Source organism: Bactrocera dorsalis, chromosome 4 (assembly GCF_023373825.1).
Source record: "Bactrocera dorsalis isolate Fly_Bdor chromosome 4, ASM2337382v1, whole genome shotgun sequence".
NCBI classification, from domain to species: Eukaryota; Metazoa; Arthropoda; class Insecta; order Diptera; family Tephritidae; genus Bactrocera; species Bactrocera dorsalis.
This window is the reverse complement of record NC_064306.1, coordinates 50663735-50689024: the sequence shown is the minus strand read 5'-3', so window position 1 is coordinate 50689024 and position 25290 is coordinate 50663735. Positions and strand designations below refer to the sequence as shown.

Below are 25290 nucleotides of genomic sequence, written 5' to 3'. Positions count from 1 at the left end.
AACAACACTTTCCAAGTCCATAGATCAAGCGTCCGATGTCCTGACGACAGGGGAACCGCTGCTCGTTTCCATCCGGATAGAATTTGATTGGAAGCAATCACTCAGAATAGGGCTGTGTTGACAAATAGGAGAGGAATTGTGTCTCATTGAACAAAGGTCATAAAGTTACCTTCAAAATTAAACAGAGACGAGATATTCTGCTAAAATCCCTTATTTGACCGTTCAAAAAGAAAAAGAATAAGTTCATAAATCTGGAAAGCTGAAATATACGTAGTGCGGATTGTTTTTATAGACTGGAAGGTCACAATATTGTAAGTCCAGCCAAGTACCGATAAATGTGCTGCTTAATAAGACGAATAGCTGAATATTCGAGGCCCATAAAGGGAAGGAATCCTATATCAATGATATTCCATTACGCCAGCACAGTAGAAGAAAACAGTCTGAGTTAACTATTTTTCTACTATCAACAATCAACAACAAACAACATCAATTCAAAAACTAGGTATTAACAGAGATCTGGTCTTAACTTTTTACTACATGAACCGAAGCAACATTATTTCTGTAAAGGTGGTGATTAAAGGCGAAAACTTCAAACATCCGGACAAGTAGATTTAGTGTGAATCTAGGATCAGAACTCCACTAAGAAATCTGTCGCTGCAAAAGATATTTATGACTTAAGTGATGTTTTTACGATTCCGAAGCACATATTCTAATTAATTATATTGCTGGTCATGATGGAAATGGTTTCAGGTTTTGTAGGAGCTTCGTGGTTACAATAAATCCTAAAGGAAATTTCAGTGATATAGTGGAGTTCGGAGGAAATGTATATCGTTTTGATTTAAGAAGGTTTATTTAACGAATACAGCCTACTAAAATTAACGAAATATTAATCGTATATCATCGAAATGGAATCTGTATGTATTACATAATAAGGGCTGGCGGATAACTTACTCGTTTTCTCAGTAGATTTTGAGTGTATTAAAGAATGCAAAATTCTTCGAATTATTTCCTAACTCTGCTATTCAGTGTTGTTATTCTTAGATCCTGAAGCAATTCTTGTCGCTTGATTCGTACTTAATCTTTTCTAATAGTTAATAAGTGAAATACGTAATGTAGAATTGATTTACTTGTATGTTAGTTTACAAGTAAAGCAACTGGGGTAAAATTATAGTCCTATATATACAAAGTGAGATAAGTGGCATTCGTTGAAGTGCAAAGCGTAATATTTCTGTTTTAACTTGACGGCTTTGTCCAAAGAAAATAATTGTATATCATCAACGAATATTAGAATTCGACTGCAACATAGCACGTGGTTCCAGCGTTGTATAGCGATTTATTAACATAAATGTTATAGTGTAGAAGCTTTCAGAGAGCTCTCACCACTTGCTGCTCTCTCAATCGCTCTCTGGAAGTGCGAGAGCATAAGGCAGAGCGTAGGTCGTTTTGTTGCCAGCTGTTTGTTAGTGTGTCATTGGGACAAATAACTGCAAAAAAGTGTGTAAAACATTTGACGAATGAAAATATGGGAGTGGATGTGGTGCATGCTTATGAAGGTACCCGCTTGGCTTGATAGATTGATTGGGATGGGCTACTGAGGGCAATCGACAATAGCAAGCTTTAAATTTTTGTCTTGTATATTTTATATAAAGTACTGGCTTCTGCAAGGCTGTCGTTTTATTTTCGAATATGAGTTTCTATAGGAGAGTTCTTCGGACAAAATCTATTATAGTTATTGTATGGAAAAGTTTTTTATTTGACAAGATGTCTTATTGGAATTTTGCACAAGTTATTCTCTGAATCAGCGCTACATTCTCCAAAGAAATTATTCAGTTCGGACTACTATAACGTATAGCCGCCATACCAACTTATCATGCAAAATCTAGTTATTGGATGGGAAACTTTTTTATTTAACAAGATTTTTTTCCCGAAATTCTTCATGGACTATTCGCTAAAGCAACGCTACAATCTCCTGAGAAATTATGCAGATCGGATAACTATAGCATATAGCAGCCCTGTAAAAAACCTACCAATCAAAATGAACTCCATGCATGAAAAACTTTTTTCCCTGAAAAACTATCTTCACCAAATTCGTCATGGCAGAGCTACAATCTTCGAAGAAATGATTCAGATCGGACCACTATAGCATACAAACCGACCAATCAAAATCAACTCCTTCTATGAAAAACTTTCTTTCCTGATCAACAATCTCCCTGAAATTTGACATAACTTATTGCTCAAGACAACGCTACAATCCCTCACCTAATAAAGCGCTTTATTGCCATTTTGACTTACACGCTGAAGTCACAACAACTAAAATGTAAACAACTCTCATATGTATTACTCCCAAATTACCAACAAATAAGTGCATTCCTCGCGGCGAGTGCTTAGGCTCCAAAACAAAATAAAACACAACATATTTTATAAACCGAAAAACAACAATAACAACAACTGTATATATGTAATTTATAACTTCAAAGTAAACAAATCATGAATGAGCAAAGCTTTGCCTGCAGTGTTGTGAACACGTGGTCGCCGGAGTTGAGCGCTCGCAGCGCCTTTGCGCTCAGCATAAGAGCGCCTGCGCGCACAAAGCTACTGGCGCTGTTAAGGCACTGTTAAAATATCCTTCACACACTGCAGCTACACGTCGCGGCACACCTTGCTGCCGACGTCGACTGCACGAACAGCGACACCGCGCTAGCCATGGAGCGCGCTTCATCCTGCAGCTGCAGCAGCGACTGAAGTTATCCTTGAAAAAATGCACGCGGATGCTGTTGGCGACGACTGCGACGGCATGGCTCGGCTGGCAATGTTGTCAAACACGGGTGTTTGTTGTGATGAAGGGAAATTTTTCGTATCGTATGGCTCGCCGTTATGCGCTTTTCTTAGTGGCGTTGGGAATATCCCTCATTTTCTGACTGCTTGCCGCATAGGCTGCGATGCTGGCGAGTGCTGATGCTGCGTTTCAGTATGAATCGGGACACACGCTAAGACGGTAACGCCAGCCAAGCGCATTCTACACAAGCAATCAGTGCTTGCGTGTGTGTGTATGCTCTACAGAGTTGTTGTGGTAAATGCGCGCCGCGTCCGTTCGTTCGTCTTGTCGTTCGTCGCGCGCTCGCTCGCTCGCTAGTTGTTCGTTATCGTTTGACCGCTCGCCGCTGGACCACCCAATCGAATTGATGACGGACCGCATGTGCGCTATAAACAAATAACGGTAGTTTGTTGTTTGAGGTGTGTGTGTGTGGTGTTTTTTATGTGGCAGCACGACGCACTCAAAGCGTTGAATTGTTGTGTGGCATGTGGTAAGTGTGTTGGTGCAAGCGCCTTTGTTCTGCTTGTACATGTGTACGTGTGTGTGTGTGCGCTTTTCAAGTTTGCGAAACGCATACCCTTGTTCATGTTCAGTTTGCAGCATGACGAGGCGTTGCAAGCGACGCGTTGCTGTTGCAAGTAAACAAAATTTTCGAAAGTGAGCAAAATTCAAAATGGAAAATTTTAAACTTTTTGCTGTGAAAAACTCGACGAAAATTACGCAGGAAAAAAATATTTCTCAGAAATTTTGTACAACACAAAAACAAATCGCGCAAAATGTTAAAAAGTTTAGCAACGACTTCCCTGCAGCAGATGTGGCACAAACAAATGGCAACAACAATAACGACAGCGCGCGTGCATATTTCCGTCGTGCAACGCACAATTTGTGCTCACTGAAACGCGTTTTCAACATTTTTGACATTCACACTTTGTTCGCCAAGCGTTCTGCAGCGCTGCGCTTTTCCCCCAAATAAACGCTTGGATGTTACGTATACGCAATGGTGGCTGCTCGCCTCGTTTCGCTGCCTTTGCAGTGTGCAATGGCTATAATAGCATTGGCAGCAGCCAGCAAGTCTGTGCGAATTCGCCATGTTTGTGTTACACTTTGTGCCAACAAAAGCAAAAACAACAATAAAAACAACAACAAGAGTGAGTGAAGTTGCCTGTGCGAAACAATGAAAAAAGGCGAAATTTGCTAAGGTAATCTGCTGTGAAATATTCTTGTGCTAAAATCGAAAAAAGTGCAACAACAATAGCAAAAAAAAGCGAAAGTAAAAACAATTTACACACACCAGCACATTGGAAAAGGCAAACACAGCCAAATAACAAATACGCAACGCAGCGGTCTTATGTAAGAACTGCAGTCAAAGCAGCTGTCAACGCCATTTGTCGCAGCAGCAGCGTTGGTGGCAGCATTAATGACAGCACAACTTCACTACTTTCCACATAACTGTTTGTTTGGGTGTGTGTGTTTGTGTGCATTTTTGCAAACTGCTGTTGACTGCTGACTGTGGCTGTCTGGTGGATAACGCAGCGTTGTGTGAGTGTGTGTGTGTTTGTGTTCGAGGATGCACCAACGTGTGCAAAATGCAAAAAAAAATAAAATAAAAATTCAATAAGAACAAAAACAAAACGCGCGTTGACAGCGTTGCATTACGAAATCATGACAGCGAAATATGTTATAAGTAAAGTCTCTCAAGAGAAACGAAACTTAAAACGAAAACGTGTTAATATTTCTACGCTGCTTCTTTAACAAGAAATAAGAGCGAACATTTTCGAAGAAAAAATTTAAAATACATTCTTAAATGAAAAACTCACCATCAAATATATCGTATATCTACTATAAAGGTAAATGATGAAAGTGCAAGGCAGCGAAAACTTGAAAAGAGAAAGTGAAATTTTGAAAAAGTAGCAGTGAGCATTTCTCAAGCAAGCGTAATAATGAATGAAATACTCTTGGGCGACTGTGTGTAAACAATAGCAACAAAGCTGCTTAAAGCAATCTAATATAAATCTCAAAATTTATGATTTCTAATACAAGATACTATTTAGTGGCAAAAAATTAATGTTTTTATGCAGAACAAAATCAAAAAAAACTGAGTTATGGACGCGTTGTAGAATAAGTGATTCCTTCCACTATTGTTGTAGAAACTTTGCATGAAAAATCGGTCTTTGCTGGTGTTATACGAATATTTAATAATACATGTGTGTTTTTCTAAATGGAATGAATAATAGGCAACAATATAGGAGACTGAATAGTTGTCATTGATAGATTTCTCCTTTCAATCTTGTCTTAGATTTTTGAAAAATATTAATATGTTTCATAGAGCTTTTTATGTCACCTTCATTTTTGTAAGATGTTTTTCATTTTAGTTCAACATCATTGTTTTGAAAAGCAAGTATTTATTTTTTTGCCAATTGAATGAGAAAATAAATTCAATATTAAACGGAAAACAGAAGTTGTTTGAAGTGTCTCGCTGTGCTATCTAGTGAATAATTGATATAAATGTTTTGTTTTTTGTGATATTTGGACTAAAAGAAAGGCAAACAAATTTTATATAAAACATTTTGTGCCCAGCACCATCTGGCGGAAATATATTTTTCGCCCCTACCACAACCAAACTCGCCATTATAAATTTAGGTTTGAATATTTAGTTTTATGAAATGTACATATTGTCTAAATAAAAACTGATACTCATAGCGGAAAATGCGTCTAAAAAAATTTCAAACCAGATCCACGCTTCAGATGGATTTTTCCTCAAATTGTATCGTTTCTGTAATACATTGTGACAAGAAAACACCCGGAAATTATAAATAAAACTCAAATTATTTAATTATTACAAAAATTATTTAAGTTTTAAAGAAGAAATTAATTTGTATTTTTAATACGATTGACTTAGCTGAAGCTTAGTATGTATGTTCCTTAGCACAGTTCGAGTTCGAATCCCACATATCACCATTAACGGAAAACCTATAAAGAGCCATAGCTAAGTACTAAATTAAGATATAAAGCTGTAATTTGGTACAGAGGATCGCAATAGCAAGGCACATCTGTGGGCAAGTTTTTTTTTTGAAAAAGTGGACGTGGCCCCGCCGTCTAATAAGTTTAATGTATACATCTCTTAAACCACTTAAGCTACAATAACCAAATTTGCTTAAAACAAATATTTCAAGAACTCCTTATATTGTGAAGTACAATTGATATAATTAAATTCTGAATATAAAATCCACTCCCCTCAGCGACTTCTTTTGCACGAATGAATACGGTGAATCTTATTTTCGAGTACTTTTTCCACTAAAAAAAATCATATGTCATGAATAGCATGTTCAATATTGATATCTAAGACTTTAAGAGAGTCTGGTTTATTGCTAAAGACCAATGACCGCACAAGAAGTAGTCTAATGATGTTAAATTACAACTTCTTGAACGCCATTCATTATTACAATTTCTTGAAAAAATCGAGCCTCAGAATTTTTCTCGCAATACTTCGGTTGTCAAGATCAACTTCTTACAATTTGCGGCGATAAAAAGTTGGTTATCAGCGATCTATACTGCTCTCCATTGACACAGTAACGGTGTCACTAGCCTCATTTTGAAAGAAGTGCGGACCGGTGATTTCAGCAGACGAAAGGCCTCTGCAAACTGTCAAATTAGATGAAAGTAGTGGTAATATAAATGTACTGTAACTCTCTTTTGGCAACAGAATCGTCATTTTTGTTTAATTACAGCACCAGTCAGATAAAAGTAAGCCTCGTTGTCGTTGTCAAGATGTTTTAAGACATAAACAGTATATTCCTGACGTTTACGGTGTCCAAGGCTTCAATTCTTGAGTGAGCACAATTTTATATGGATGAAAGCTTTCTCGAAATTAACCAGGGTGTGGTATGATACAGTATGATACAATTATTTAGAATATCTTAAAATCGACAAATTGCGGCCTTCAGAAACACTTGCCTGAACGGCAGCAATATTTTCATTACTTTGAGTCTTATTGGCACTTGAGCCTTATGTAGAGAAACTCTACGCTCCAAATTTTCAACAACTCGATGAATAGCGAGCACAGATGGACGATTACTATGACTATAAAGTAGCATAAGTGCACAAAAAATTATTATTGGAGAACGCTTATTTTGATAATAAAATTGAATAACTTGTAAACGTTCTTATGGCGTATATCTTTCCATGATGAAAGTGTAAACATTTATAAATACAATGAAAAAATATATGCAAACATATTAAAAATGACCGAAAATGGCTTAGAAATCATATCATCCCTATTGAAAAACCCGGTATAAGTTAAGTTGAATCACATTATAAGTAGTACCACAAACACGTGTATTTCAAGTGAAGCTTCTGTTGAAAATTATAAGAAAGAGAGGTAAAATTTACATTTTTCTTCTTAAATCAGACCAGTCTCGGTTGTTAGATTTCAAGCAATTATTTTCCATACAATTTGGCAAAAAAAATGTGTTTTTAAATAAAAGTTAAAATTATTGTTTTAATCCATAATAAAAATAGTGTCCAAATGACGTTTCTTCTGATGCCCGCTTTTTAAATAAAATGCCCTTGTATAAGAATATACTCTATTTTCACGTTAACTTTTCACTTTATGCGAAAAAATGAAATGTTTACAAGAAGTTTTTTTTTATCTATGTATTAATTTTGTTGTTGTTTTATCGTGAGTGATGTACTTACTGTCGGCTGTCAGTTAAAAATTGCCACATGACAATGCGACACGGGTTGTCGGCAATCATGTTAAACAAGCAGAGTGAACAAACTTTGTTGGAAAATAAGGCAAAACAACAAAATGACAAGAAGCAAAAAAAAAAACATGAAAATTATACTTCAATCTTGCGTATAGCGGCAATAAAGCGGGTGATTTCAGTAATGAGGATTACAGCGAGGTATTTATGTGTAGAGTGTCTTCTACTTTTCGTGTTATAATTAAAAATGAAAACAGAAGTTTATAGAGATTAGGTGGAAAATGCTCTAAAAGCGTTTTTCTGTACATCGAGAGTAGAAATTTAGTTAAATCAAGGATCTGCCTTTACAGTATTCTTAACGAAAATACCATAGGTGGATATATGACCTATCTCTCAAAGTTATTAGCCAAATTTCTCCCTTCTGCACATTGATTATTAGATTTTGAGCTGGCAAAAATACCTTAAATTATTTGAAGCAAATTAACCTATAAATATGTTCTTTAACTTCAACCATACAGCAATTCAACTTGCTTACTTGTTTGGAGCAATTTCCAATTTTAAAAATTCATAATGCCGTTCTTCTTATTGATCGAAATAAATTTTCAATTTGTAGGTAGTTCATTTATTGACAGCACAGGTCTGAATTAAGAATTTGACCTTAGGAGAGTAGCTCATAGTCGCAGATGCGCTGCCAATCCCACAAACACTTAGCAAAATCTTCCTCATCATCAATCTTGACTTCGATTCAACCGACGTTAACGTTTGTAAATGTTTCTTTTTTTAATTTTTTTGGTAGTCAAACCTCGAATCAGCCTTGAAAATCAATGCAAAATCACTTTTTGGACTGTCACACATCACACACTTTGGACTGTGTAGACAATTCAGAAGTAAAGTCTCTCGACGAACAAAGACCAAGCTTCATAGGTCCCTCATTATTCCTGTCCTGCTATATGGTGTAGAGGAATGGACGATGACAACATCTGATGAGTCGGCCCTAAAAATAGATTGTGCACATTGGCAACGACGAGTACCGCAGTCGATGAAGCGATAAGCTGCACGAAATATACGTCGACACTGATGTAGTTCAGCGAATCAAGAGACAGCGGTTGCGGGAAGAGACTCAGTATCCGCCGATGGAAGCAGAGAAATATCATTGGGGTAGCTAACGTTTAGGACGACTGCACTTGACACGAATTTAAACAGACTCTGCGGCCTCAATTGATATCTCCTCCAGTGTATCATACTGTGGGGACCGCAGGTGCTTACAGCATAGTCTTGCCAATGCGGTACAAGTGCACAACTACTCTAGGCATTTTCTGCAGTCTTTTGGATCTGGCATCGCCCACAAGTGTGTCGCTACCAGACAGTGATCAGTTAGTATTCCTAACACGTTCCTAAAGTCTCTTCTATCGAATCCCAATAATAGTGTTGTGTACTTCTGACTAAGTAGATGTTGACTCTGGAATTGCCTGCAGGTGCATTAGAAGCCAGCTCCGTGGCTTTCGCAATAGCAAAGACCTCAGCTTGAGTTATACTGCAGTGGTCCGGCAAACGTAAAAGGTTGCATTATGCCGAACTCTGGACAGTATATTCCCGCACCAACTCCATCGTCAATTTTCGAGCCAACCTAACCTTTTCTCAAAGCCATACAATTGAATATCAACAGACTGTTCTTGCCCGGTCGATGAAGCCTATATTTGCCTCTTGTCGCTCTTGCATACAATTTTTTTTTATGTTTCCATTATGCTTGAGAACTTTTTTTCGATCCCTTGAAATGTACTTGCCTTACATGGTACCTATTTGGAGCTAAATAGTTTAAGATGAACTCTGCCGATATCTTGGCTGAAAGAGATATTGATAACAAAAAAGACGTCGGGAAGATTAGGAATAATTCGTCGAGTTTTTTCAGATTTTTTTATTTTGTAAAAGGAAAAAAATGTTTAATGGCCTATTTAAGTGAAAAATGTTGATTTTAATAAGGTAAAAGGTATTTACAATATACCCTTAAAATATTTATATTAGTCCTATTCTGCTTTAAAGTAGTTTTTCCTGCTTAAAAAAGTCAAGTATTTTAAAAGTATTTAAATTCTTTTAATCAAACGTTGAAGCCGCTCTGACTCAAGTGTATGACTTGCCGGTTGAAAGAAAATAAAGCTGGAAATAAATTACTGCAATATATGTATGCTGATACCACAAACAATTTAGTTACTGAGTTAGGCAACTAGTTTCTAAGGCTCATTGTTTCCGACAGGGTATTTATAAGCTGGGCTTATCTCGGGGCCACTGACTTCGAATTTCGGTGGCAAATTTTAATAATTTCGACTCGTTATTGGATCGTATATCTTTCCGGGATGAAATGGCATATCTTACTGAAGAGAAATGCCAAAAAGCAGAAAAAATATGGCGCCATTTGCTATCCCTATCGGTCTACTTTTGTAGCGTGTCTACTGTAAACCCCATTACTTCACCCATACTCACTAAAACAGTTTTTAATACATACTAATTGTTATTAAAAAATTAAATTTCATATTACTGAAAATCTATTTTTTTTCTTTACAGAGTTGCCAACGCTTTTGTCAAAAACAAAAAATTATCACGAAAATGAAAATGAGTGCAAATTGCAAGACAAAACAATGAAAAACAATTCCATTCAAATCCCACTTGAGGGCCTTGAACGCCATGCTATGCGACAATTACAAATGCAAGTACACACATACACGCACATATGTACATATTCACCTTGCCGCTGAGATGGTGAATTAAAGGCGAAGCACGAAACTCACACTGTCAAGGCGACAGCGAACGAAATCACACGCATATTTGGCGAAAAACAAAAGCGAAAAATTTGCAAAAACACAAAAACAGAAATAGAAAATTCTTGAGGAAAATTTGCGAGACGCAAAAAACAAGAAAAATTATAACAAAACCTCTTAAAAGTGCACAGCACACATGTCTGCGTATGCATAAAGGGTGTGTCGTTAAATGAGGCGCGCGTGGGCCCAGCATTGTTATCACGCGCTGATGAATGGCATGTGGTGATGGCGGGAGCAGCGGAGGGGCAAAATTGCTTTTAAAAAAATCTGCGCGAAAACTTAAACCCAGCAGGCAGCCAGCGAACTTTGGCCCGCCTACATTAACAATTTCTACCATTTCTTCGCGTGCTTCTTCTTCTTCTGCGCCTTCTTTAATACTGCTGCTTCGACGTTTGTGACGCGCTTATGCAAATGACATAGTGACTGAACTGTTGTTGTTGCTATTATTGCTATTATTACTGCTGGAGGTGTCAGCGTCAACAGCAGCAGCCAAACAGCACACCGAAACAACAACAACAACAAAAGTCATACACTATTAAATGCTTGTCCTTGCACATTATTCTTCGCACAACTCAGCCAAGCAGCGGCGCAACCGAGGCAAGGCAAGACGACTGCGGCGAATTTAGGAGACACAATTTAAGCGCACACCAGTTTTGTTGTTGTTGTTGGCGCTCGCATGAATGGGGTGGCCGCATAACAATAAGCAGCTGCTGTGTTGGCCCAACAACGTCGGCAAAGTGGAGAAAAATTAACTCGAACGAATATTCATGCATGTGCGCGGCTAAATGCGTGTGCGTATGTGTTGGCGAAAGTGCGAGTGTTAAATTTTAAAGCAAATTTAGTGAATAAATAAAGGCAATGCGAAACTAATGTAGTGAATAATCGAAAATTCTGTGCTATTTGTGTAGTGGTGGCGTAAACAAAAAAATTTAAATGTGCAAAAAATACACTTACGGGCTACAAGTGTGTTAAAAATTAAATTGAAATAAAAAAAATTAAACAAAAAAATTTAAAAATATTTGAAAAAAAAATTTTTAAATATTTAAAAAAATATTAAAAAAAAATTTAAAATATTTAAAAAAATATTTAAACAAAATATTAAAAAAATATTTTAAAAAATATTTAAACAACATTTAAAAAAAATAAGATACGAAATTAAAAAATTATAATAAATAAAATAAAATACAACAAAAAAATAATAATAAATCGAAAATTAGAAACAAACGATACTTAAAAAGCGCATTCGGAAAATTCTTAAATTTACCAGCAAAAATAACAAATTTTCTATAATATCATAACTCCAAATATGTCGAAATAAATATAAAAAATTACAAACTAAAAAATAAAAAATAAGACTAAATTACTTTGTTAAAAGTTTATAAAAAATAAAATAATTTAATTCAGCTAATTATTAAAAATAAATATTATATTTATAATACTAAATAATAAAGAAAATTAAAAATATTTTATAATATTAAATAATATATAAAAATAAGCAAATTTACAAGTTTCAAAGTTAACTTCCAAACGCACAAATATTTCGCCGTTTCTCAACACACGTCGCGAAACTCAAGTCTTTACAGCTAATTATGGCGCAAATTTATATTAATTACTGCTTAAATGCGGTTTTATACTATAATTATATAACGAAAATAATTTATTTGTAACAGCTGTCACAATAATAATAATAAAAATATAAAAGAAAAGTAAATTCTTGTAATAGCAAAATATAATTAGCACAAAATTAATGAAGTAATTAAAAAAAAAAAAATAAAAAAAAATTAATTTCTAAAATAAATTAAACCAAATTTTTAATAATAAATAATTAAGTGCGCAAAGTGTTCGTAAAATAAATGATAAACATATTTTTTCAAGTGGAAATAATTAAAAAATTAAAATTTGTGTGTCAATGAATTCAATGCAGACGTTTTTAGCTGAGGAGCTATGGCAGCATTTTTCATAGTAAGGTAAGTGAATTAACTATTCAAAGTTTATTTTAAAATTTTTCATAATTTCACAAATTCTCGTTTTGTCGAAAATCAAACATTTTGTTAAACATAAAATAAAAATTATCCCTTACCAAGTGGGAATGACCACGTGTGCGTGGCATGGCCTTCCTTCAGATACAATATCATGTCTCAAAAATTAAATGACAAACTGCACCTAATCTATTTATTGTGTTTTAAATATGCTCTTTGACAAAATATCGCAAATCGACTAGAACCACTCATTTTTTCCCCTAAAACTTAAGAAAAATAGTAAGGCTTTGTTCATAATTTAAAAAATTTTTGATTTATTCTTCAATATCAATATCGCCTCCTTCAAAATATTCAGACGTTAACGTGATATTGCTTTTCGAAAAAAATTTGTGATTTTGAAACTTTTCTTAGACCCAAATGATCTCTAATTGTTAGTCGTCGATTCTCAAGCATCAATTACCTTATTTTATTGATGTGTTGATTATGAGTTGATGGCCGTTCTGGACATGGTTTGTCGTCAAAACGTTCTCGACACTCTTTGAATAATTTGTACCAAACAAAAACACTTGCTCATGACAAGCAATTATCACCGAAGGCATTTTCCAACATTCTGAACGTTTGATACCGGCCAAAAAGTTCAATGCAACTTCTTGTTGAATAACTTCACTCATCGTAGTGATTTTGTAATAACTCTGCTATAGTCCAATATGTAGCAAAGAACCCATCCCGTGAGAGAGGCACTGTGGGAGAAACATCTTACTAAAGTGTTTGTTCCCCGCCCTCGTTAAACGTCCAAACTACGGAAGCTGACTGACAAAGCTTACTGAGACAAAGTTCTTTAAGCATTTCTGCACGTACTGTGGAAAGGGGTAAAGTCAGATAATAATCACGCCCACTCCCTATATAACAGAAAAGTTGAAAATGACTAAGAGTGCGATATTTCACTGAATAAATGAGCCACAAGCATTAAACTGTACAACCAAGATGGCAAGGAAGGGCTTTACCGGAGAAGGTGTAACAATTGGTCAATGAATTGACAATGCCCTGTTTTAGGTAAAATTCTATATTTCAGGAACTACTTAACAAATTTCAGTTAGAAATGTGTGGTTACCGAGCCATTCCTATCACACGCTGTGAAAATGTGATAAATGGGATTGCAACCACGTCTACTTTCCATACAACAAATTTTTAAATTGTCGAAATCGGATTACAACTTGTGCCAAAATATAGGTAAAATCGGTTCACCACTTCTCACATATATAAAATAATAATTTTCAAACTTTCGATTATATCGCATCTACGAGTATCGTTAAAGAGTATAAAAAGTTACACTCGTCCCTTGGACCCTTCCTTACTTATTTTATTACAATTTACGGCGTCATGTCGAGACAACTAGCCCACTTTTAGGTGATCTTCTTAATTGTTAATAGAAAATAATTATAATAAAGAAAAATTTACTTGCCCTACCAAATAGTATTTGGTATTTATTATACTTTTATTCGTTAGATATTAGTATTACCTATAGGTTAGTTATATATAAACTGATTTTCTATATATAAAATCTTTCGAAGGATGATTGAGCAACAAAAAAATGTAGAAGTTGTATGGGTGAAGGCAGTTTTTGAAGGCTTTTATACTAGGAGTCGCTGGAATATTCACTGATCATATGTGTAACTCCAGCAAGGCCTTTCGAAAAATGGGATAAGTTAAATAGAGTCAACGAAAATGTAAATGAATGCTTCATTCTCATATAAAGCGATTTTAGCTTTTTTTCACATAATTTAACAGCTTTAACGGTAGTCAAATTGTAGGGAATGTCTGATTATGAAGTTTAAAAAAGTTGTAGATAAAACTTTACCTACCATTAGGCGCATTTGCTATTTAGTAAAGACACATACCACCTTGGTGGTTGTAGTCTTTTCTAGCAGAGTTTTATAACGAAACAAAAAATTTTCTCTTAATTTTTTCTTGAAAAATAATCATTTACAAAAGGCAGACTATTAGGTTACTTTAGCTTGAAAAATCACGCAGTCATTCTTGCCACATTTTATGTTTTAAATTTACTAAATCAAAATAAATGTGGCAACTTAAAAGGCAACAGCTAATAATGAGGCGAAATCAAGTAGAAAAAAAGGCCAACTGCTAATGATGGTTACGCAGTTGAGCAATTAAAATACGACGACCCTGCAGCAGACAAAGCAGAAGTCAATAATGAATGGCTGCCAGGCGAGCAGGGTGCTGCAAGGGGGAACTGCTTACATGTAAGCATGAAGTGGCCTGGAAAAGGTCAGTTGTGGCAACAACAGAATCGCCAGCAGTGGCAGCAACGTCAAGTGCAGCAGTGTCAATAGTCAACAATAACGGCAAACAATGTGCGAAACAATGCAACAATGCAGCAAGTAGCAAGTCGAAAAGAATAAATAAAATGGCAGATAACAAAAGCGAAAAAGCAACTGTCCAATAATTCAGAAAAAAAAATCGAGAAAGCGCAACGAATGGAGGAAGCCATAACCAAAACGAAAATGTGGCGGCAATACAATATTTTCACAAGCAGAGCAGAGAAGAGAAGAAGAGAACAAAAAACCGAATTAAAAAGGCAAACCCACACACAATTTGTTACGAAACCAATTGCAACAAAAGTGCGCGTATAAAGTGTGGCATCACTGTGTGAGCCACCTTCACTCACAAGCTTTATTATTGTGCTCATTCGCCTCGATACTCGATGCTCGATGCTGCTGCTCATTATCATTACCAATGTCGTCATAAACATCAACTGCGCCCGCACGACCAACAGCAGAAACATCAACTACATCTACAACAAAAACAATCACACATACAGCGCAACAGTAAACAATAGTCAGCATTTACCCAATCCAATCTCCGCCGACCGGGCTGTGTTTGGCTTCGCTCTGCTGCTTGGCCTGTGGGCGAGTGGTCGGTCGCTGGAAGAATGGCCTTTGTTTTGCTTATTTGCGGTTCTAGTTCCCAAAAAGAAAAACAATATACAAAAAAAAAAACACTTTTAAAAGATACAACAAAAGTGTGCGCTTTGTTTGTTTTATTTAAGCGCAAATGAACAATCGAAAGTGAAAGCCCGCAAATAAAAATGAGGAACCGTAAATATACAACAACAACAAGAGCAACCACAGCGCAGTAAGTTTGCAACAATTCCGTAGGAGCATAAATAAGCAAGCCAGCAGAGGTCAAACTCAAATGGCCACAAAATTATGGCCAAGTTAAGTGGCATTAAGCGGCAGGCAGCAAATGAACGGGCCGAAGCGCTCCGCTTTTGTAAAGACGACGAGTGTAAAATGCGCAATATAGGCGCGCAGGCAGGCAGGCAAGACTTGTTGTGATCAAATGTGATGTGTGCGGAGAAAATGGACGATGAAGAGTCAACAATGCCTAGTCGGATTTGGGGCAAGCAGCATTCGCGCTTGAGTGACACTGTTGCATGGGTACGAAATGTAATTGTGGCAGTGCCGCAAGTGGGCGAATAATGGTTGGAGAAGCAAAATTGTACCATGAGAGAGGTGAATAGAAATAGTGGGCGACTGCAGGTTTATTTACTTCGTCGAAGTGGTTATTTTTACTAAGAGTGACTTTACGCACCTTTTGGATTTTATCTGTTAAATATTATCATACCACATACTAAAAGGCTGTTGCCGGGGTTTCATTACGGTACCGCAAAAAGTCAGCCGGTTTTCTCCCAAAGATATATTGTTATGAGTGAAATATGTTCTGTAATTTTCATCGAGAGAACTCAAATAGTTCCCAGTTGGAGATTCCAAGTCCTTCTCCACTTGGTCTGCTTCCCTCGGCGGGTACTGCGTCGAATACTTTCAAAAATCTCTCAATTCGAGAATCCAAGCGAAGCCAGGTCCTTCTCCGCTTGGTCTTTCCATTGGAGTGGAGGTCTTCTTCTTCCTTTGCTTCCCTCTGCTTCGGACGACATGTCGTAGTCGCTGTCTTTATATCGCTGAACTTTGTCAATGTCTTCGTATATCTGATACAGCTCGTCATTTGGTATCGAATGGTTCGGAGAGATTCTTTCCAATCCTGACAGAGCTTTTGGTAGTGCTAAACGTCAGTTTACACAGCCGTATTAGTTCTTCGGGAATATCAAATTCAGACATCGCGCCATAAAGTCAGCTCCTTTTCGTGCTGTCAAAAGCAGCGACGACGAAGAGGTGGTCTGGGTCGATTCTCTTTTCTCGGGTCTTTACCAAGATTTGGCGCATGATGAATATGTGGTCAGTTGTTGATTTCCAGGCCTAAAGCCACACTGATAAGGTCCAATCAGTTTGTTGACGATGGGCTTTAATCTCTCACACAATACGTTCAATCCCCTTATTGTGGATTAGACAGAACACTAAAATTCCTGTCATCGGGCATGCTTTTATCCGACCATATTCTTCAAAGAAGCTGATACATGCTCCTTATGAGTTCTTCGCCGCCGTATTTGAATAGTTCGGCCTAAAATCCATCGGCTCCCGCCGCTTTGTTGTTCTTCAGATGGAGAATCGGGCTCATCATTTTCTTGTGCAATGCTTTCACTGCCATTCAGCAGGCTATAGAAATGTTCCCTCCATAATTTTGGTATGCTCTGGACATCAGTCAGTTTATCACCACTGGAGGTTCCGCAGAAGTATGCTCTCGTCTTGAAACCTTCAACCGCAACCTTTTGTAGAGTTTTCGAGCATTGTGCCTGTCGACCAGCTTGCCAAGCTGTACGTACTCACGGTCTCTTTCTTTTGCTACTTCGGAAAATTTTTGAAAAATTATTTTATAGAGATATTTTTGAGTATCTTAACTGTCGAAAAATATATTTTTTTTTCAAATTCTAGACTAGAAGATGTCCTCAATACGTGAGGTTTTAAAAACCATTATCTTATTTCTTAGTTACGACCAATACTGAGATCCTTAAGATTAATTCGCCAAAATTATATTCTACATTGAAAGAGAGACCGGTCTCAGAAGCCGAATTTGTATTGTAATCCAAATATTGCGGCCTTTGCATTCTCAATCAAGGTTTATTCCTCGACATATAGATTCAACGATGTTCAAGATTTTTGTGGAAGTTTTGTCCTAAATTTTTACTTACCATATATCAAGGTGTATACTAAAACGCCCACACAGTACTGTCAGATTTTGCTTTAGAAACAGATCTGAACATATTTTCTATCTTCTATTTAGATAACTCTATAATAGACCGATTCAGATATGTTATATATACTTGAAATGAAGATAGATTCAAGTAAACAAATTCTTAAGAGGTAACCATCGCCTTAGGCCACCACACAACCCTCCGAAAATCTCCGTTTTCTTTGTTAAAGTTCCTGTCGAAGAGCCTCTATATAAAAACTACCCCGATTTTGTTATTACGCAAACTAAACAGCAAATATATAATCCAGAAAATTGCCTGTTCGCAGTTATCAACGCAAATAACTCCTAAAATACATAATTATTACAGAATATCCTAAAATTTAATTAGTACATAATGTCTCGAAAATCTAAGTTATTTATTTCGATATACCACATAAAATAAAACTCGACAAAATCTGAGCCTATTCCCCAAAGCAATAACTGAAATAGAAAGCGACATTTCCGAGCTCGTTAAGTAAATTGTGCAGCGTTGTTGTTATTGTTGTGTGCACAAATGACAGTTTTCAGCCAAGTCCAGCCGCCATACGAAACGTTTCCGTTTTATCTCAATTGCTCGCTCATACGTTGATGATGTTGTTGTTGCCACGAAGCTGGCCGCCGCTGGCTACTTTCCTTTTCGTTCAATGGCAAAGCTGGCCCAGCTATCGACTCTCCGCTGCATGTTTTACATGTCATGTCCTCACATTTGGTACAGCGCTGACAAGCGTGCAGACACACACATACATTTACAATGTAAAGCGCTGCCCTGCAACCAACGAGCACGGCCAATCAGTTGGTGCAGCAAGACAACTCTGCACTGTTGCTGGTGGCATCGCCAGTTGCCTTGTCTTCGCTTGCCTGTCAGTTGCTTGTTCATTTGGCCATCGCTTGCGTCGTTCCGCCGCCCTACGAACGCTCGGCTGGGTAATTGCATGTACTGCTATGTTTAGTACGTGTTGCATATTGCATGTTGCATGTTGCAACTAGTGCTTTCTTTAATATGGTGATTTGTTGTGATTTTCTTTAACTTCTTAAATTACCCCTTGCAGCTTATATAAATATATAGCACAAATACATAATATACAAATAGTATATGCAGCAGTTGCATGTCTGCCAATGTTGCTCATACGCTCTGTTGTACTCTTGTGCTGTTGTGCTTCGTTGGCAAATATTTACATTGCTTTGTGTTCACTCTGACATTGTTTTTGGTACGTGGTAATAAAAGTTAATTTTATAGCTAATTTATTCTTGCTTGTTCGGCTGCACGGTCTACGCTTGTTGCTGAATAAATTGTAAGCAATCTGCATGCATGCAATCTTACAAAGTCACACAAATGGCACATACATTCTACTTATGTTTGTGAGCGTAAGATTTTATGTTATGTGCTCGTTGCTTCTATTGAAACATTTTCCAAAGAAAATTGTAAAGACTGAGTTTGGTTTAAGTTTGGGTTGCAAGGTTGCCACCTATGCAAAATTGGCGCGAAAATTTAAAAGTTAAGTGAAATTTATATATTTGTTTTTGGATAGTGTATCTTAGAACGCACTTCAATTTTTTAATTATAATTTTTTTTTAATTAAAATATAGAATGGATTTGTGTGAACCTCTCAAAATTTAATCGTAAGTCATACATTTGGACAAAAAGTCCCCGGGAATTGTAAATAAAACGCAAAATATTTAATTATTCATCAATATTTACTTTCACGGTGAATTTATTTAAAATTTCCGGATGCTTTTTTGTCACAATTTACATTATTTTTTTTGCAGAACTAATAAGTATTTATCAAGTTTGAATCTCAAGCTGTTAATTTGGTAGCTTGCCTATAATAATCAACTTATGAGATGTCTCTTTGATGTTTTTTTGAAGCGTCCGCGACGTTGTCCTAGAAAAAAATAAAAAAAGCGTCCAAATCTGCATGAAAGTATGCACAGAAGTCAATTGAGAAATTTGGAAACATCGTTTTTTTTTAATTATAGGAATTTCAACTTTTTTAGTAAATGATTTTGTAATATTCTAGCCATAACATTTCTGTTGAAGGAATCGAGTTTTCGAGATCACGAGCTTCAGTTTCAGGCAGCAAATAGTCGCTGGGAAGGTAGGGTGGTTCAGTTCTTTCACAAGCTATATTTTGTCCCCTTTCAATTTAAGATCTCGACGTAAAATGCACGTCAGCCCGAAAAGCTGCGAACGACGCCGAATCATCTCTCTACGGTTTTCGTGTACACTCTCAGTTACGATTGCTATATTTTCTTCACTGCATGCTGTGCGTGTCAATTCGAACAAATATTATCCAATAATGAATGCTGGGTCTCAAGATGGGTGATGATGTTGTGTATAGTAAGCTCAGTAGGCCTATTACTATGTTGACCTTAAGTTTTCAATATTATTCACAAACTAATTATCCGGCAGCTGTCAGATTTATACGAACGTCTTCGAAGGTGCTAGTTAAAAATCATAGTTACTTATTTCTAGTAGCGCCATATATGTGTCAGAAACGGGGACTCTTCAGTTGAACTTTTATGAAGGTTTGCAATTGAATTCGTATTTAGGTATGTCCTCGCAATATTGAGTATTATATTTTTGTTGTTTTTTGTAACTTGTAAAACTAAACGGTACATGGAGTTATGTATACATATCTGAGCAGCAACCAAACTAACTGGGATCAAGACCTTTTAAGTTCCCTCTTTTATACTGAAAATGGATGAAATCGAATACAAATCATGGCCGCTCTTCTACATGACGGTTTTAATGCAAACTACTAAAATTATGATAACACAATAAGTAAATACGACAGAGATGTTAAATGCTAAAAAATTGATACGGAATCGCTTCATTGCAGCCTGTATAAAAAATCCTATAAATGGGCATACAACTTAATTGGCATTACAGAAGAAAACCTGAAGCATCGAAAAAATATATTCTAGCATAAATGTTTAACTCTACAAAAGAGGTCTTTTTCATAAAAATATTATATTTTGTAAAGAATTTTTCATAAAAGTTATACGCAATTAAAGTGCTACATCAAATGACCTGAGCATTCTTCCCGTATAAGTGATTTATACATTCTGTGTTGCTCATACGACCTGGTGTACTATATGAAATAAATATTTACAACTTTTTTGCAGCGCGGAACATTTCGTATTTAATGAAGATGCAGGTTTATCACAAGTATATCTTTAGGGAAATCCCATATCTCAGAAAATACTAAGCTAATTTTAACTATATTTGTTGCTAAACATTACTCTGACATTATTATGTTCTATTGTGAAAATGGGCAAAATTGGCCTACAACCATGACCACTTCTCACAAATTACAATTTTTAATTTCATACCTTTTTCTCACCTTACGGTATACTCGTATTAATCGGGTTGCCAATGTCTTAATTGAAATACAAATCTGCGTAAATGGTGCTTAAGTTAAGGTGTGTCGTTTCACTATGAAAGTCTTTGGAATCGGAAGATAACTTTTTAAGCAAATATATGAAACCCAGTACCTATGGCTGACTTTTTATCTGTTAATCTGTAAGACATATTAAAGGTGAAACCTCTTGTTAAGAACAAAAACTGAAACTATTGGGTAGTCGAAAAAGTCTTCTCTTGAAGCCCACTTTTCTCCATTAAGGGAATTCTACATTGACCGAAACAAATGGTAGTCTGATGGTGTAAGATCAGGGCTATATGGTGGATGCATCAAAACTTCCCCGCTAAGCTCTACCAGTTTTTGCTGAGCCATCAAAGATGTGTGTGGTCTAGCGTTGTCCTGATGGAAGACGAAACCCTTTATATTGATCCATTGTGACCGATTTTTTCGATTGCTTGCTTCAATCTTAACTGTTCTTGACAGTAAAATGTAGAATCAATCGTTAGATCAGGCTGGAGCAGATAATAGTGGATGCTTCGTTTCCAATCCCACCAAACACTCAGCCTAATCTTTCGAGGTGTCAATCCTGGCTTTGTTGAGCTTCAACACTTTTGGACCATGATCTTTTTCTCGCATTATTGTCGTATTTGATCCACATCTAGCTTCCTTCTGTAGGCAGCCCTTTTTAAATGGTCAAAACCGTTGATGATGACGGTTCCTAGGTCATAGCTGCCATTTGACTTCCTAGTCAACGATAGGTCGACCAGAGCGTGGTGCATCTTTCACATCGAAACTTCCAGAACGAAAGCGAGCGAAATACGTAAAGACTTTTCCGACTACCCAACATAAAAATCGTTAGTAAAACAAAATCTACTTGGAAAATAAAAAACACCCACTCCAATATCACAATAAGATCACCATCAGTTATTTCAAAACTCATCAAATAAATCTTTACTCTACCCATTATTTTATACACGAGTAAGAATATATTTAATTGACACCGAATTAATATCCTGACTGGCCATAGAATTATAAAAAGATATGTTTATGACAAATTTTGTATGACAAGGACGTGAGAAAGTTTAAAATTTAATTTAATTCTATTTTATTGAAAAAAAAAAAAAACATTTCCGCTGCCTCAATTGTTTTTGTACCAATACCTATTTATAATAAAGTTTTAAATTTTTATTTCCACCATACGTTTCTATATAGCCGCATGCCACACCACATAAATCTCGCTGTGCCAAAGCACAATCCAGCACAACTTACAAACACATTCAAATGACTGCACAAAACACAATGAAATGCCCGTTGGCTGTTTATCCACTGCAATATTAGTTGTTATATGCACAAATTGCGTGTTTTCCTTTTCGGCAGCAGCAATTTTTCTTTAATGAAAAGAGTCAAAATAACTAAAAGCCATTTTATTAGCACAACTGAGAACACAGCGAACACACACCCACACACACACACACCAAAATGAGGCAAGTAAATAAATAAATTGCCACGAGCGCCTCAGGCATTTCCAGATTCATTCATTTTCAACTGAAACGCAAAACGTAAAAATAATTCAGGCGCAGGCGTAGGCTGATTAAAATGCTGTGCGTTGCGTTAGTTTGTTTGCCAAATGACTATGTGCGTATGTGTGTGTGTAAGTAGTTAGAGCGCGTCGTGCAATGTGTGAATGCAAACAAAGTAGTGGATATTTATGTACATTGTACACGCACACACACACATAAACAAATAAATTTGCAAGTACGCAAAAGCAACACGTTTTGAACGCGTTTGTATACCCAGTAGAGAGTTTTACTGTTTTTTTTTTTTGTATAGGAGTTAAAGGAATATTGGGTGTCATAATGTGATACCCATTCTACTTTATACTAAACAAGAAAAACTTTGACTTCGGTTGCACAGAAGTTATAATATGATTCGCAAAAACTCTGATTACTCAGTTTGTATGGGACCTATGTGCGTTCCAAAGTAAACAGGACTTTAAAAAAGCAGAACAAATGGGTTGTTCGGCAAAATTAATTTATTTTATTCAAAATAGTCTCCTTCTGCTTCAATACAGTTTTTTGCATGATCCAAAAGCATGTCGAACGATTGTTTTAGTTCGTTGGTCGGTATGGCCGCCAGTAAGCGGTGCTAGCCTTCTTAATGGCATCTACGTCTGTATAAGGCTTTCCTTTCATAAGCAAATGCATTTTTCCGAAAAAGAAAAAGTCGCACGGTGCCATATACGGTGCCATATCAGGCGAATACGGGGAGTGGTTAATGGTTAACATTTTGGTCAAATAATCGGTCACAAGCGTCGAATGTTGGAAATGTTCGGTCAAAATGCGATAAATTGATGGTTTGTAGATAATCATTTTCATTTCCATGAATTTCAATGTGAGGATTAGTGAAGATATTTCGTCAAATGAAAACGTTCATCATACAAGCACTTGATTCTCATCGTTCAGTTTGTATGGCAGCTATATGCTATAGTGATCCGATATCGGTCGTTCCGACAAATGATCAGCTTCTTGCTGAGAAAAAGACGTGTGCAAAATTTCAAAATCTGAGGAAGTAGTACTCATATATACAGACAAACAGATGGACAGTGTAATGGAGATGGCAAAATTTATAATTTATAGAGCCTTTGTGATTTGATTTGAACTTGATACGTTCCTTCGAAGTATGCTAATTGGTTATATTTCAATATTCTTAACTCTATTTAGTTTAGAAATTTCAAAATCGTGTCTCTCCGAGAACTCTTTAGCCACGCGGACGTCATAGTTTTAATAATTTTTATCAAGCATCGGGCCTTCTCCCTCGTCCAAGTCTTTAAGAATTGTATCTTAAAAAGTAGGTTAAAAATTCATGAAGATTCTGAGACTTATTTTAGATTGCAGCGTACAATCCGAAGTTATTAGTTTTGTTATCGATTTAATAGTAAAAAATAGGTATAGGTGCCCATCCGTAGTCAAACACTGCTAGTTGATAACCTGAAAGGTCTTCATTACCATTTGGCCTACAAGTATGTCAATAGCTGGAATGTTAGGTCAGTTTATCGAGATTCATAATTCATTTGGGCACACAAATGTATATCACTTCTAGATGTTCCCACATAATTTGTGCTTCTTGTCCTAGTATTTGTGAAGAAGTTATTTAATTCCTACCTTCGTTATTCGTACTTTCGGTTGTTAGACATTGAGCAGTTATGATGCCATAATTCACGTCTTTAACTAAGTAATATATTTGGACTTCGATATTTTACTAAAGGAACTCTACCCGGCTTGCTTAAAACCAATTTGATCAGTAAAAATACCTTAAACCGATTTATTAAATATATTTAAAGACTTAATTATATCACGAAAATGGACTCGACGATTTTCGAACTTAATTTCCTTCACTTTTTCGGAGCTACTCGTATTTGCATTAATATGAGTGAATTGAGTCTCTTCAATGAAATATTTGAGTTCTCGATAAATAAGACCCTTAGAAACATATGTAAAAATATTTTGGTTACGCTACGGTTATGATTCGAAAACGTAGTACAATAGGTAGCCCAGTTTTCTACCTTTTTTGGTCTTACTTAGTACTACAGAGTTATTATAAACATGACGTACCAAAATTGACATTACAAGCATGCCAACCTTCGACCCAATTTCCATATATTTGTGACACTCAATTAGTGCCTTCAGCGAATTTTTGTTATTTCGGTTTCGGTCAAAATTGTTGAGTCAATTCATTAGCAATGTTGAGAACCTCCGCTATCTCTACGACTCGCATGAGGCGAGTTTTCGATGGCTTCACAACCCTCACTAAATGCTTTGTGCTACTCAAAGACTGGAGTTCGAGAAAAAATATACTCCCAAAAATACCTTTTCAACATTGTCAACGATTTCGTAGTGTTGATAGCATTGAAAATGCAAAACTCGTTGTTCAATTATAAATCAGACTTCACACTATCAAAAAAAAAACATGGTTGTACCAGTAAATTCAAATTAAATTGAACCAGATGATATTCTGTAAGGCTTTCTATCATTGCAATCCCTGTCAAACTCATTTTGTACTATATCTGATCTTCAAACTGTTAGGCAACTATGTTTAAATGTTTTATTACGCATTCATGACGGAATCCTGCTCATAATTTGAGATTGAAAGTCGTTAGTCGTGAGGAAGAACCTCCTCTATCTACGACTGCTTGGTTTTATAGTTTACCTTTAGACATATCTACAGTACCTGAAAAAGATAATTTTGAATAAATAACTCAAACTTTGTTATTCAATAGTAATTGCAACTTTAAGAACTAGTTTCGTAGACTGTATTCCTACATACTCGACAACATACTCATACAAATATGAGTTTTCAGATTAGACGTTTATTCACATCAGGCTCAACTAGTAAGTAGTTTGTAGTGAATTATAGTAGGAGTGTGTACCTGATGAAAGCAGTCACGTAGCAATGAGAGTAAATATGTACATGATA

At 36.1% G+C, this 25290-nt stretch overlaps 1 protein-coding gene and 1 long non-coding RNA gene across 3 annotated transcripts in view; both read left to right on the top strand.

Moving 5' to 3' along the window:
• The first annotated feature begins 2981 nt into the window (after positions 1–2981).
• LOC125778103 (uncharacterized) lies at positions 2982–11357 on the top strand. Its single transcript, XR_007422490.1, has 2 exons — positions 2982–3305; positions 10078–11357. It is a non-coding gene; the product is annotated as an uncharacterized LOC125778103 (long non-coding RNA).
• Positions 11358–12133: 776 nt separating this feature from the next.
• LOC105222737 (acetylcholine receptor subunit alpha-like) overlaps positions 12134–25290 on the top strand; it is a 299949-nt gene continuing 286792 nt past the window's right edge. Inside the window, exon 1 of one of the 2 annotated variants that reach the window (XM_049454479.1) lies at positions 12134–12293. The gene's annotated coding sequence lies outside the window, so the exon portion shown is untranslated. Of the gene's footprint in view, positions 12299–25290 lie in introns of both variants that reach the window. The other variant, XM_049454478.1, reaches the window with a different exon arrangement.